At 33.8% G+C, this 13719-nt stretch overlaps 1 protein-coding gene across 1 annotated transcript in view; it reads left to right on the top strand.

The window, feature by feature from the left end:
- Positions 1 to 13719, top strand: part of LOC133323547 (lipase 3-like) — a 32664-nt gene that overhangs the window by 545 nt on the left and 18400 nt on the right. The gene's annotated exons all lie outside the window — the stretch shown is intronic.

The raw sequence follows: 13719 nt of genomic DNA, 5'->3' as shown, positions 1-13719 counted from the left end.
CAGAGGCGTTGCAAGTGCTGCTTGGCTCCGCGCCGCTTGATCTTGAAGTGAGATGTAGGACTATCGTGTATAAGCTTAAGGGTTGCTTGCAGTTGGGTGAGGATGATTGGCGCAGTCCTTTTGATCTGGTGGATGGGGAGAGTAGGCGGTACAGCACTATCCTTCGGGAGTGTGTTATTGATAGGTGGAGGACAAGGTGCTGCCTGCGGTTTTTTGCATCCTGGGTGGTTCGCGGTTTCTGCTTCATGAGGTTCACTCGTCTTGTGGATGTCGTGTACGCTGACCGTGAGGTCAGTTTCGTTGATTGTTTGTGTGTGATGTCCGGTGCCGCGGTCCTTTGTGCAGTCAGGACAGCATGTTAATTGTTTGCGTTGTGCGTATTTGTTCAACGTCGCCACTGCCTTTGACGAGGTCTTTCCTTGCCACTTGGGGTTTTTGCTGCTGTTGTTTATTTTGTTTTGGGATACCAGCTCGGATTTGCGTCGAACTGGGAGAGGCTTCGGTCTCGAGCCTGAGCGGAGGTTTTCCGTACCGCGGATGTCTGGTGCCCCTGGATCTGTCGATCCAGCTTGACAGTTGTGTGGCCCCCTGGGGAGCTTCGCGGAGGTAGTGTTTTCGCCCATAACCATGGGGGAGAGTGTGCCTTCTGCATGCTCTCCGATTGATACAGCACTTCGGCGCTGGTGGGCGCATTTCCCTCTGTGGCTCAGCCACTGTAAAGTAGGCCAATAGGTAGGTATCACATTAAACTTCTCAAGATACTACGTTTGGGGTAGCTACTCCTTTCCATAAGAAAACTCAAAGATATTGTGGCTTTATACCATACATGCTTACATCACAAATAAAAAGTCGTACCCAATAGTTCGTTAACGGAAACACACATCAGTAAAAATTGGAATATGTTTTGTATAAGATTTTATATATTTTCTACGGCAATCATAAACATTCCGTAATCGTTTGTATTTTGCAGATTTTCTGTGATTATAAGAATCATAAAAATTCACCCGCACTTAATTGTGAATAAAAAAGCGACAGGTGTTCATTGATTTCGATTATCAAAATCTCATATAAATGCTATGTCAAAACATCGACCCAATTCTACAATTTTCTGCAAACAGTTTGAAATAGGTAATTGCAATCGAATGTATTGAGAACTGAGTATAAAACCCTTTACATACTCAAAATTATTAGGTGTTGGTACAACGATACTCCATTCCAAATATTCAAAGCTCCAAAGCTCTTTAAATAATATTGTGAAATCCAGCTGTTACAATTGGAATAACGAATTTAAAATATCCATCCTCTTAAGCATTTATAATTTGGTTATGAAGAACACGTTGAAATTGTCTCCTTACTATGGGTTTAGGACAATTTAGACCAATAATATAGAGTAAACTACTTTTTCCATAAACTAGGCATCGTCGGCATTCAACAGTATTTTTTGATTTATTTTATGCAACACAAACTGGAATAATTTATACACTTTTTTAGATGTGTATTTTTTAAACAAGGCCATTCAATTAACAAATATTGCCACTTTAACATAACTGTTACAATAAAAGTGTTAATTAAAATATAACAATATTGTAATATTGTAATTATGTACCACACACAAACCTCCGTTTCATATTACACTTAAATATGTATTTGTGTAAGTACTTCATGGACATTGCAAAAAAATAATATATCTCTCTCAAAGAAACGGTACTTTGACCTCAATTAAATAAATGTCCAGGAACTTTGTTTTATTGTTAAAAAAATAAACGTTTTGGCATTAAGTCGTTACCGCAATATAACAACCATAACACCAAATTAAAAAGGGGCAATAATTGAATATTTTATTTAAATATATATAATGATGGGGTAGTGTGTATTATGAAATTATTTAATAGTCTACTTAGGTAACATGCAATTAACAAGATCATAACGTATTGTCACAGTGCCAATATTTTAAGAAATTCTAATTAGACTTAGAACCGTATTGGCCAGTTATACAAAGGAAATTATCGACTCGTGATATAAAAACTGGTATTAAATGACAAATTAAAATATTAGCAATAAATTTTTATATTCTACATCGTCCATGCAACAATTGGAAATATTCATCGGAGACCCCATAGAGTATTTAAATTTTTGATAGAATTAGAAATTTCCACCCATTTTTTAAGTTACTATAGATATTGCAATATTTAATATAGAGCTTTGAAATTGTTCACATCCATTCACACTACTCATAAGGTGTTTTATATCACAAATGAAGTATGTAGGCAAATGTTTTGACACAGCCCTTATATACAAATCCATTTTACGGAATTTTGAAGGCTTTAAATTTTCCAATTGGAGGTGACATATATCCGTGCTGAAAATTTGGCAAAGCTAAATGATTTTGCGGCCTATCTCGGAGAAAAAAGTTGAAATGCCTATCTCATATCTACAACACATTTGATGCCTTCCCTTTCGAAGCATGGGTTGTCGACAGTATAACTGTTCGATAGTATTCGCCTCATCTGCATTCTCACATAGACGGCAATATTCCACATCATTAATTTCCCACTTTGAAAAAAGAGACCAGAGACCTTTCAAAAAATGTAAACATTCCATTAATATCAGAACTCTTTTCATACTTAACTCTATTTACCAAAATTTACTCTAGTTCCTTATTCTTTCTCTCTATTTTAACAAAAAAGAATGTATTCCTCCAAAGAAAAAAAGCCACAATCACTTGGTGGTTGTTAATTTTGCAATCGTTTGTTTGTCTAATGTTCCTTCTGTCTACAATCGTGGTCTCTCAAGTCACTCTATTGTGGTTAGTTTTGAATCCCATTATTTCTTTTTTCAGTCGCTGTTTCCTACCTCTGTATTGAAAATTCGCATATGTATTTTCCAAATTATTTCGATCTAAATGCGAAATTTATTATGTCAAAGAAGTGTTGATGCGAACAACAAATTTACGAGCCAAAAGTTTACCATTCTAATTACGCAAAACAAGAATATGTAAGTAAATATAATAAATAAGAAATTTGGAGGCAAGACAAAACAAAGAAGAAAACATAAAGTCAAATTAGAAAAATAGTTCCTGAGCAAAAAAAAAAATATATATATGAATTGCATTCACAAAATGAAAATATCCGGACATTTGTAACACTTTCTGAACACTATTCATGTATACGAGTATACGAATTATTTGTTTCTGTATACCCATTATCAATTTCATTAATTATTTGTAAATAAAACTTGTAGTTTAATTCTTAATATTCTACCTAGTAGATGGTTTAGTAAACTTTAATACATTTCGTACACTTTTAGTCTAGAATTAGAAATTAGAATTCTATGCCAATACGTTTTCCCAAAGTTTTCAAGCTTCAGCTATTTCGTTAGCCGTTATAAGTCAGTCATCTACGATGAATGCTTCAATATCCTTATCATGGATGGTATATAAATCTTGAAAGCCTAAGATGAAATATTTTTTTTCTTGGGTTTAGAAACCCCCTGAAGATTTTCGATATAGATATAGGTGCACTGACTTCGTGTAACCTCAATTTGTATTTTAAAGGTTTTACTCACAATTTCGTACGAACTTTACATCAACATTAATCAGTGATCATAATTACATATTACACATTTTTGCGACATCAATTATTGTGTTGTCATTCTTCTAACAATCATAAAACATGTCTAGATTTTTTTAATGTTCTTTTGTATTGTTGTAATTGATTTAATTTTCTCACATATTAGCCATATGGAAATTGTAATCATTATTTTTATGTGGCTTATTGCAAAAATACAGCATACAATCAGGCTATGTATTGTTAATTACGAAGACGACGACAGCGTCATTTTAATTACGCCTTTACGTTATTAGTGATGACAACATCGATCACTCAGCGAAAAAAAGAAGCTGGGAAAATAATAAATATCGGTATAACCATGATGCAATAATAAGGTGATGTATTAAAACAAAAACCTTTGTTTTTGTCTCGATTATCAGTCAAATTTTTCCATATAATATTTCAAATGGTTGTCAATGGAACGGGACATCTAATACGAAAATACAATAGGTAAATATGGACAATTGTCTCGACATTTTTACTCAGGCTTGGGATTTGGCTGCTCATAACACTCATGACCCCATACACTGATTTGGTTAATTTTGTTATTGTTTTATTCACTTAGGTTTGGTTAGCTCGTAAACACCGTTTACTAGTTAACCAAACCTAAATGACACCAAATCTAAGTGTAAATATTTTTTGGTCTTATTTTTTATGTTACTCCTATTGGGATCATAGTGCTTCCACAATTCATTGCCATCTCACTCGATTAGTTGCCGCTGGTTTTGAATCTTCTCATGTAATGCTATTTTGTCTTAGTTTTTGGATTATTGTTTGTCGCCCGGTTTTTCTTGTGGACCTCGATTGCAGGATCATTGGGGATTCCATTAAATATTTCTTAAGGGGTGCCAATCCCCGTTCCCAATGCTTAGTCTTATTTTGCATGGGTCCGTAGGTTCCACAGCTATATGTTACCTATGGTATAGAATATTCTGCATATGGAGCTTTTGTGTAATGGTGTTAAACACAAGTAATATTTAACTGCCCTTTAGCTGTATCGATTTTATACATACATAAAATATTTCTGCATTCTAGTACATCGATTTTATTATTCAATTTTTTTTTGGTGTACTCCATTTTTGCTTTCCATATGACAGTTCGTCTGATAGCGTCGAAAAATTTCTTAAACAGAGGGTGCGTCTATAGATTATTCAATTATGGCTCGTATTATGATCTGGTGCACATAGCTTCATTTTGGTCTGAAGCCAGCTTGTTAATGTCTTAGAATGTTTTCTACTTGCCGTTGAATTCTATTCTGTATTATGGTTGCTAACATTTTGTATACGCTATTGAGTAGGGTTATTTCTCTCCAGTTATTACAATCTTTGAACTCGCAAATTTTGACCGGCATTAAATTATTTTGTTGTTCTATTGCATCCTTTATTTTGCTGGGGAAGGATACCCAGTACATTCATCGTATTTCCCATTGGTCTGTTATTGTACATTTCCTGTGTTGCCAGTTTTTTTTTCTAACTGAAATCCCCAAATGATGATATGTTATCATTTGTAACATTTTATACATAAATGTGTCGTTGTTATTGTACATTTCCTGTGTTGCCATTTTTAATGTTTTTATTTCCCATTGTAAAAATTTAGACTGTAATTTGATTTCCTTCTCAAAAACATATCCCAAGTTCAATTATTATATCCAAAATGTAATCCCCTAAAAATTCCCAAATCACCAAACAAAAAACTAATCCCAATTTTCCAACAAAAATTCCCAGTTTGTGGATAAATCCCTAAACTGGCAACTCTATAAATTTCATTATTTTCAGTGGAGTTTCCGAAGTTACCGATTTCTTTGAAATATTATCTTCATTTTTGTTTGTTCATAAGTTTTTGTTAATAGTTTATCATTACAATTATTTATTCTATTTGTGAACCTATCTATTATCGGATGAAACTTTCGCATGTTGTTTAGGCTAGCAGCTTCCTAGGCTGTTTTTGCCAGATTTTCTAGGAACTTCCATCTAATTATTTTTGTGATATTGTTGTTGTTGTTCAGTTGCATCATAAGGCCCCTTCTTTGGGAAATTACGTTCCAATTGTCGTCTTCACTGTTTTTGGGCAACGTGGTGTCGGTTTAGTGGCACATTTTTGTGTATTGCCGTGGCTAGGGTGTTTCTGGTCAATGATCACTGTCAGCTTTGTTTCTGATATAGCTTTAATCATCTACTAACGTATATGTGATATATTCGCTTGCAAGTATTGCCACTCGGTGATGCCCAATGACCAGCTGGAATATTTGTTTTTACTCCGTAGCATAGCTCTCATATAAAAGACCCCATGGATTTTTATACCCTTCACCACACTGTGGTACAGGGTATTATGTCTTTGTACAGATGTTTATAACAGGCAAAAATAATCGAGATAGACCCATGGTTCCTTTTGAGAATATGCATAGAATCACTTTCTGAGTCGATTTATGCATGTCCGTCCATGTTAAATTGTAAAAAAATTACAGGTTGCATTTATGATCCGAATTGGATGAAATTTGGCACAGCTCATTTGTTTGGCCCAAGGACGAACCCTATTGAAATTGGAAAAAATCGGTTCAGGTTTAGATATAGCACCCATATATATTTTCGTCCGATTTAATGTAAATGGTGCACCAAAATCTCTATATATCTTTCGATTTGCACGAAATTTGGCACAGCGTAATATATAAGGTCTAGATTCTAGACTTTGCACACATCATTCTAGACTTTAGAATGATGTGTGCACAGTTTCCTGAAAATCGGTTCAGATTTATATATAGCTCCCATATATATTTTCGTCCTATTTAATGTAAATGGTGCACCAAAATCCTTATATATCTTTCGATTTGCACGAAATATGGCACAGCGTAATGAATTAGTTTTAGAATGATGTGTGTTAAGTTTCCTGAAAATCGGTCTAGATTTAGATATAACGCCTATATATTTTTTCGTCCGATTTAATGTAAATGATGCACCAAAGTCCCTTAATATCTTTCGATTTGCAAGAAATTTGGCACAGTGTAATGAATTAGGTCTAGAATAATGTGTGTTAAGTTTCCTGAAATTGGTTCAGATTTAGATATAGCTTCTATAACTGACCAAATGAAAAATTTAGTATTGGTTGCAGAATGACATGTTTATGGATCCAATTTCATTTTACTGGTCCTTTAAGAAAGCGACGTCTGTTAGGATTCATCTGTTGAATATACGCAAAGTGGTGAAGGGTATCATATAGTCGGCCCCGTCCGACTTTACTACTTTCCTTACTGGTTAGTATTTTTAATGTGGAGGGTATAAAAAGATCGGCCCTGTCGAATACTTTATACTTGTAGCACTTATTATGAGATTTTGTTCTTGTTTACTTAAATTGTTACATATTTTCACACCTCATATTATTTAATTTCATATTTTTAATTTATTGTTATTATTTCTCCAAAATTTTCCACAATTTAATTATCAAAATTTATTTATTTAATTTATTGAAATTTCTGTTTTAAATTATTTATTATTTAAATTATTAAATTTACTTGTTCTCTTTGAACGAATTTAACATATATTGTTAAATTATTTTGTTCACTTTTAAACTCAAATTGCTATATTGTTCACACCCTCAAATTAACCCATTGTTGCTATTAACATTTTTTGCTCGAGTGTAATTGTGGAATTTTCTGCATTAAATTGGATACAATGACAAGGTAGCCTTAAAAGATTCCATTCGTTTATAGTTTGGATGATTTTGTTGTGTCGATCTTTAATACAGACGCGGGAAAATGGCGGGAGAAGATAGGCCATTGGATAAACTCATCCCAACAAATGAATTTAAGTATTGATGACATTCATGAATGACTGGCTGAGTAGCTAAGCTGGTCGGCTGCCTAAACGAGTAGTAGTCGACATGGACATTTATAAAAATCACCTCACCCAAAAAAAAAATAAGTGGATAAACAGCAATGTGGTGTGTCAACAAACAAACCAAGCAAAAACAAAAAAATCACAGCATACAAACCCAAAAACATACGAACACATTTAATTTAATTTGGGAATTCCATTCAATTAATGATGATTTTTCAGATTATTTAGTTTTCGAACACTTTGGTAATTCTACAGATAATTCAATATCAATTTTTCATTTTCTTTTTTCTATTTCCGTTATTTTTTTTTATAAATTTCAATTTCATTTTCTATTTCCGTTACATTTTTAGTTTAACTTAGAAAATATTTCATTTACCACAATTTTTTGTTTCTGTTGCAAAGCACTAAAACAATTTTCGTTATTTCATGACAGACAATGACGCGCCATTGACCTTTTTAGTTGGCTTGAAGTTAAATATTTTTTTATTGTTGTATATATTTTGGTTTTCGACTGAATTTAATTAATTAACAAATCATAATATTTGTTTTTGTTGTTGTTTACAACGAGCGAGCGAGTCCAACAAACTACCCGGTTACAGCGCGTGGAAACACCAACATTCGAAAAGAAAGCCGCCGGAGAAAAATGAAACGAGTTCTGTGTGTTTACGCTTGCCGACTAAAACTAAACAGAAAAACAAAAAAAACTTCAATCGAACCAGTCACTCTGTCATTCAGTCACGACAATTCACTTGGCTATATCGAACGTACGAATGGATGGTATCATTCAACATTTTATCCCAACCATAGGAGGTCTTTCTCTATTGTCTGTTGTTATACGGGTAGCAGCAGCAATGTGTGAGTGTATCTCTTGTTTGTTCTCTCTCGCTCGCGCTCTTTTTCGTTACTATGAGATCTCTTGTTATTCCGGGAAGCTTTTTTTCTTGCCCGCATTCATTTACTAGAAAAGAGTAGATCTGTTATGTTTGTGGTACAGATGATTTACATATGTTTCCTTACTTGCTACGAGGGATGATAAATAAGATGAGAATCATATATATGGGCGGGTCTTATAGACTCATTAATAATGGTCTGTTCAGCAAAATGTCTAAACTACGAAGATTGTTCTAGAAGTATGACGAATTTTGAATTTGTACGGGTTGTATATTTCTGATTTTAGCCCATGGAAAAAGATTAGTTAATGTGCAGTATATAATATAGCTTTATTTATGACCTATTACTGCAAGGCAACAAAAGAAGAATGGGCGTTAGCTTGACATACATATGTCTAATTCCACATGCCAAAAAGAATATTTGAGATCGACCCTACTGATGTAGTATGAGAATGTCATCTATATTTTAGTGAAGATACGCATCTTTCTTCGTTAATGTATTACAGTTTCTTGCATTGAGGCAAAACCTAATATTCCAGGGGTTTCAAAATACTGTTTAATTTAAGCATATTGTCGATTTGCTGGCAAGTCTATACTGGAACAGACATTATCCAATGGTTCCGGCTATTGGATAATGTCTGTTATTTACGTATTCAGCACCCTGAACCAATTTGATAAAATGTGCGTCCTAAACCTTTCTCCTCGAAAGTATCGATTTTTTTTTATACCAGCATTCAATCCATAGCATTGCTCTTCTGTCATCTCATCAGGTATCAATCGGTGATCAGTAATCGGAAAGGTAAATCTCCTCGAGCTCCACTAGCTAGATTGAATTATCTCCAAAAACCTAGGCCTAAATATAGGGCTTGGTCAATATACAAAACAAGTTTGTTTTGCATTGTTGAAAATTCGACATTCACTTCCACACTTCCGAGGATAGATTCTGTAGTGGCATCATCGAAAATAGGCTTAATCTCCAAAGCTACACTTTGAAATGAGATGCATGCCCCTTAGTTGTTCAGCAACCTCCCCCCAATTTGATTGGATGTCTTTCAAGGTAAGTGCTTCCAAAACCTTTCTCGAAAGTATCGAATTATTTTTATCGGTGATCAGGGGCCGTAATGTCAATTATCCGGCTCGTAGTACGTCTGGAGCTAGATCGAACAATCTCCAGAAATCAATATCTAATATAGGGTTCCAAATAACAAAGTTGTAATGCATTGTTTAAAATTCGATATTCATTAAACACTCCTGATGATACGATGCTGTAGTGACATGATTGAAATAGGCTTAATTTCCAAAGTTAACTCCTCGATAAGTTACCAATATCCTCATCCTTATCAGAATTTTCGAAGCACCAGTATCCAACACACCTTTAAAAACTTTTTCCTTTAATTTGATTTCACATATAGTAAAGGGTTCTTCAATGTGGTACCTGAAGGACTTAATGTTGTTATTGCATTTTTTAATTGTCTATGGCAGGGACGTAACCGGTCGGTTATCCCAATGCGAACTTTCGTATAGCTATCTTTCTTACATGCTACAGTGCATATTTCACGATTTCTTTAATGTCTACATTAACATTATATATTTGTATAGTTTTACCTTGTTTTTTGTTTATTATCAGAATTTTAGATCTCGACTCCTAGCTAGATTGAATTATCTCGAAAATCTATGACTAAATATAGTGGTTGGTGCAGATGCAAAACTAGTGTGTTCTGCATTGCTAAAAATTCGATATTCATTCATGAAGCTGTGAATGGGATACGTTACAAAACACGACTTATTTTTCTGCTTGCTATGCAAACGAATGGCTGATACTGTTTCTGGGTTCTTCTCCGGTCGATATAGGTCTTCGAACAGATGTTTATCTTTGATGATTTCGATCACTTGCCTTGCTGGGCGATGCACGAATGGTATTGACATGAAAGCCCCATTACCTAGGACAGGGAGTGATTACCGAATGTAACACAAGAACTATTCCAAGAATATAGCGATGCTTTGTGGAAGACCTATGCTCCCATGATGAGTAAAAGGACAAAACCTTTTAATAATATTTTAACTTTGTTTTATGATTTCTTCAAATTATTTACATTTTCTTTGAATTTCAAATTTTCAGTTTCAGAATTATTCCCCTCCTCTGTTTTTTTTCTTACTCTTTTCCTGCATGGATGACAAAATTGCTTAGGGTTTCTATCAGCTGATTATTATATTTCAAGTCCATTGATAAACCAAAACCAGTGTCGTTGTATTACATCATTTTGTGTTGTTTATTTCAATGTTGTGAGATAACAGCTAAAGCTTTATTGCTCACATTACCACCACTAACTGTAAATGCTCTCTTTCCCTCTCACTTACAATCAACCCTAAATGATCGATAAATTCAAATTTATTTTGTATGCCAGGGATGAGTCGGCATTCCACACGACCACACTGGCAGAGCTTAACGAAAATATTTTACGCAAAAGCTCTTCTCCTCATAAAGAAGGTGTGTTCGGTGCGTGAGTTCGCAGCTTTATGCGTCAACACGTCATAGTGGGTATGCTGCTTGACATTTACATTTCGAAACAAAAACATCACGCCACCCGTCACTATCAGCGGCCGCAAAAACGATAAACATATGAACGCGCACGAAGTATCGTCGTAGTGTTTTTTTTTTAAATTAATGGCAGAGAAAATATAGTGGCTGTTATTGTGCCGCTATTTAGAATACGACAGCATACGGAAATAGAATGAAAGAAACAATATAAAAAAAGAGAAAAAAAATAGAAGTCGTCATTGAGAAGATTTTCGGCATGTTCTTTAAAAATATTTTTTTTTGTATTTGTTTATCTTTTTTTAAGGTCTTGTATTACAGTAAAATTGTGGTTTGTTTAGCTATATCTCATCTTCGATTAGCAATGAATTTGAAAAAAAAGGTTAAAGAACGGCAACATATTTAAATACACTGTTTAACAGAAACATATATGCGATATAAAATGGTTGTATATCAGAAGATTTATTTGATGAAATTTCAATACAAGAGCTTGTGGGGTTTTCATATGGAAATGCCTTATATTGTGAGCTGTCGTTTTAGTTCGGACCAATTAGAGCATAAACCCGAATTATATAGTTAAAATGCTATAATTTTTTTCTTAAACATAAAAAACATTTTAATCACACATCTTTAAAAAATCAGGTACAGCTTCACATATTTCTATGGAGAAATATAAGGGAATAACTTTTCTGGTTTATAATTTCTGTCCTTATAATTTGCTCTATGCCAGAAAAAAATCTTTTACAGGGTACCGTCGTCGCTACAGCAAAAATACTTTTGAGGGCATACGAATATACACGAGGATATAAATTCCCTTTCTCTCCACCACTTTAATGGGCCCCTTTTTCGATCGAGTTACTCCCTATTTATATATTTATCCAATTCTCTAATGCCCGCTGCTTTGTTGATGTTGTCAGAGCTCATAATCTGATCAGTTTCCTGATCGAAAGAGTTACGTATTCTCTACAACACAAAGACATGCGAATGAGGGCATACGAATACACACGCGGATATAAATTATTTCTCTCTCTTCCATTCTAATGGGTCCTTTTTCGATCGAGATTCTATTCATTAATATATTTGTCCAATTCTCAGTTCATAATCTGATCAGTTCCTGATCGAAAGTGGACCAAAATTCACACGTTTTGTCAGCCGTGGTCTTGATAGCAGGTGGTTTTCTTCGTCGCTCTCAGTGTTGTGAAATATATTAAAGCCCTTACGTCATATACGTGTTTGGAATCCCTTTCTTTTAAATTTTGGATCCAGAATTGTGTTCTCTGCATAAATGACATTTCTTTCAAAATTCTTCCAAAACGGGCTTGGAGCTCTCTTCCCATTATTGTAAAAATTTGCCGATACTTTTTCGTTGGTGGAGGAACTTTATTTAAAATATTGCAAACAACCATCACTTTTGAGAGACTTAAAATCCTTTAGGAACATACCTCTACGGCAACTTCATAAAAGGGCTTTGAAATAGCAAATGCTTCTTTAAGGACGTCCCACTCATCCAAAAGTAATAATTCTGGTCGGGTCAGAGATATAGTGGAAATTATTGAGTATTTAAAAAATAGTATACGCTTGCTCTACCATCACATATGTGGAGTTCTATCTTGTTGGGACCGACTGATTTAACTTTAGTTTGGGAAGAGCAATCATTTGCTATCAGTCTATCAGTTTTTTGGAATCCTTGGGTCTCCATCGGAAGTGGTCCAAAATAGCTCTTACTCTTACCAAAGTATCCTTGATTGTTCTTAGACCAGATTCAACGATTAAATTTTCCCAGTCGTATTGCAGACGTTATGTTCGCAGCATTGTCACTCACCACTAATGTTATTTTATTTTCAATCTTAAAATTTGCTATCAATGACTTTAAAAATCTCGTAAAATTATCTTTTAATTCCTCGAGGATATTTCGATATTTCAAATCTTCGTGTTCATTGGATTTACTATCATGATAACGACTCCAAACATACCGCTGATATTGTCAGAGTTTAGCTGCTTTATTATGTCCGGACGTGAACTTCAGGAGGAGTGGCGAAATTAAAATTGTATATGCTCATGATGGACTAACAAAAACTAAAACAAACATTTTTCTAAAATAACTTTCATAAATTTAAGATTTTTTCATTAGTTCGTAAGTCATATGTAGATTTCTGCCTTCGCTTATTTTTTATGAAACAGAACTGAATTATTATTATTATTATTATTTTAAGTTCTTAGACTCGTAGAATTGGATTATGGTAGAGGTTATAACAAGAGAACTGACATAATAATCATAAAAGCAATCCAAAAAATAATCAGACTTTTAATATTATTCAATGCATAAAAATAAAAATTCGTTTTGTTGCACAGTGTAGAATGTTTTCTTAATAAGATTTATAATTTAAGCAAAAAATCGCCGATGCCGGTTTTGAGGGTTAACTGAAAGTGTATAATTTTAATTGGTCTAAACCACAAAAATGTTGTTTATAAATAATTCTAAAACTCTAAGCATTTGGTTTAGTATATTTTATATCGAATACGAGTGCAAATGTAGAAAGTGAACAAAACACATCATTTAAACAGTTTGAAAAAAGTAACCAAAATATATTGTGCAATAATATTAAAACAGGTTAACTAATAACGTCATGGAAATATTAACTCTTCTTCCAGAGTCCGACGGCATTCACTAGTGTTTAATTACAATTACCATCGAACCTCAAATTATAACCGTTTAAAATTGCTTAATAGCGAAGCTTTGTATTATTTTATCTATTTGAAAATGTGCGCGAATGCACACACACAATGACGCTTTCAAGCGTAATATTTAACAGTTAATATAAACCGAAATAGTAATCGAAATACAAAACAAAAAG

The sequence above is a fragment of the Musca vetustissima genome, unplaced genomic scaffold (assembly GCF_032173495.1).
Source record: "Musca vetustissima isolate MV318-11 ecotype Yass unplaced genomic scaffold, APGP_CSIRO_Mvet_v1 utg25810, whole genome shotgun sequence".
Classification (NCBI taxonomy): domain Eukaryota; kingdom Metazoa; phylum Arthropoda; class Insecta; order Diptera; family Muscidae; genus Musca; species Musca vetustissima.
This window is presented reverse-complemented; position numbering and strand designations above follow the sequence as displayed.